Here is a 2,422-nt window from a genome sequence, read left to right as displayed (position 1 = left end):
AGCTGCCAGGTGGGTGTGGGCAGGCTTGGGGAGTCAGGGCCCGGGCAGTGTGAAGGTGGCATCCATGGATTGGCAAGGCCTGCACAGGGTATGAAGCCCAGGTGGGGTGAGGATGGATTCTGGCCAAGAGCCAGCCTGAGGGGTGAGCCGACACAGAAGAGGACATGGTCCCATGGGAATGGGGCGGCTTGTTGGTGCGGTTGAGGAAGGTATGGCACCTGGGGTGATCTGGCATGGCTGGTGAAAAGGTTTCCAGGCAAGAGTGTGGCCTGAAGGGAAGGTCAGAGCCCACATTGGCTGAGGAGACGACACAGGGAGAGAGTGGGTGGCCATGGAAATTAGGGGTGCAGAGGGGCATTGCCCAAATGAGTATATGGAAACCTGGTTTCTCACTCTCTGAAAACAAAAATACAAATCTGGAAATGGAGAAGACTAGAATGAATCCTATGATGTTGAAGTAAAATTCAATATATTGGTATGGATATATAGATTTCAACATATCTCTATATATAAAAAGCCAGCTACCATAATGCCGTAATGACCGGAACGACCAGAGACCAGAACACCACGGCCCCTCACCCAGGCTGGCCTGCCCCCCAGGGAGCGTTTAGGGCAGTAATAGGCAACCTTTTGAGCTTGGTGTGTCAAACTTCGCCAAAAAACTGAGCATAACTCGGGTAGTGTGTCACTTTGAGGAAAAAACTAACTCCAAGACTCTAGTCGCAAATGTTTCATCCTCAGGAGCAGCAAATGTTTCATCCTCGGCATGCGGCCGCATGTCATCAGAAATGGCTACGCATGTCAGTGCTGACACGCGTGTCATAGGTTCGCCATCACTGGTTTAGGGGCATCCCTAGGCAACACGATAGGGTGCAAGTTTAATGGGGGAAAGTCGAAGAAATAGGGGGGAAGGTCTTAAGGGTCTGCGGGGGTGGGGTGGTCAGCCCGGAGTAGGTTTGGAGGTTGTTGGAGAAGAAAGAGGGAGATCCGATTGGAAAATGGCTCAGCACCTACCTTTCTCATTGCGGCACCAGCCGTGGACTGAATGGGCAGTTGTTTCATGAGTGCGCTTGGGACCAACATGTTCATGGCAGCGGCAGTGCTCCCAAAACTTCACTGATTCCAATAGTTCCAACCTCATAGAACAGAAAATTCCTCTCCAACTAGAGGCCCTGGACGTTGTAATGTGAATGAAGGAAACACCACTTAAGGAGGAGCTAGAAAAACCGGAAGTATGCGACCAGAGGATTGTGGGATTGTGGAGGACACCTGGGCGCCTAGTGCTAGAATGTGAACCTGTTATTGTGCATGTACATACACAGCCCTATAGTCCTCAGTCTTCAGTATTTGGACATGACTCTGGCGGGAAATTATTTGGATTGAGGTTTGCTGTTCCCTTGTTCGAGGAAGATCAGCATTAAAGGTTGCATTTGTTACCTTGGTTTGAAGCAGAGGAAAATGGGATAGTGATGGATAAGAAACTTGGGAGACAGTGAAGGGCAGTTTGTCCAGACTGTTGAGAGCTCAGAATTAGAGTTTAATTGGGATAGAAATCCTGCTCATAGCACCTGCTGCCTGAAATCTGAGCGCTCTGCTTTTAGGTTTTTTAGTTCAAGTTTTTGGAGCCTGCCTATTAAAACATTCCTGGTTGGGGAGCACTTCGGGTGCCAGATGGTCACCATGAAGTTCAACCCCTTCGGACCACAGCAAAAACCACAAAGGCCACTTCAACGCCCCCCCTTGCATGTGTGCCGCAAGGTCATGTCTTCCCCGCTCTCCAAGGAGCTGCAGCAGAAGTACACTGTCCGCTCCATGCCCATCTGCAAGGGCGACAAGGTCCGGGTGGTTCGAGGACACTACAAAGGTCAGCAAGTCGGCAAGGTGGTGCAGGTGTACAGAAAGAAACATGTCATCTACATCGAGCGGGTGCAGTATGAGAAGGCTAATGGCACAACTGTCCACATAGGCATTCACCCCAGCAAGGTGGTTATCACCAGGCTAAAACTGGACAAAGATCAGAAAAAAAATTCTTGAACACAAAGCCAAATCTTGACAAGTTGGAAAAGAGAAAGGCAAATATGAGGAAGAACTTGTTGAGAAAATGCAGGAATAAATGTAACCTGTTATGTAACCATGGTTTAGCTATAGGTTTTTAGCCTGGTGTGTATTCCTTTAAAATTGTTCAAGATGTCTCTGGAATATTTTGTTTCCTTCCTGGTTTGTTATTGTATATCTATTGTTGCTGTTTAGATTAATTTTATGGATAAAAATTGGAAATGTTTCTTAATTAAAAAATAAATAAAATAAAATAAATAAAAATAAAACATTCCTGATTGGAAAGTGTTTGTATGGAAGCCCATAAGTATTAAGTATTTTATGTGTTTACCATGCTTAGCTCTCTGTAAGAAATACTGTTAAACAT

General features: G+C 46.7%; 1 pseudogene; it reads left to right on the top strand.

Annotated features, from left to right (window-relative positions):
* The first annotated feature begins 1,680 nt into the window (after positions 1–1,680).
* On the top strand, positions 1,681–2,113 carry LOC103290373 (60S ribosomal protein L26-like; annotated as a pseudogene).
* The last annotated feature ends 309 nt before the right edge of the window (positions 2,114–2,422 follow it).

The sequence above is a fragment of the Eptesicus fuscus genome, chromosome 18, assembly GCF_027574615.1.
Source record: "Eptesicus fuscus isolate TK198812 chromosome 18, DD_ASM_mEF_20220401, whole genome shotgun sequence".
NCBI classification, from domain to species: Eukaryota; Metazoa; Chordata; class Mammalia; order Chiroptera; family Vespertilionidae; genus Eptesicus; species Eptesicus fuscus.
This window is presented reverse-complemented; position numbering and strand designations above follow the sequence as displayed.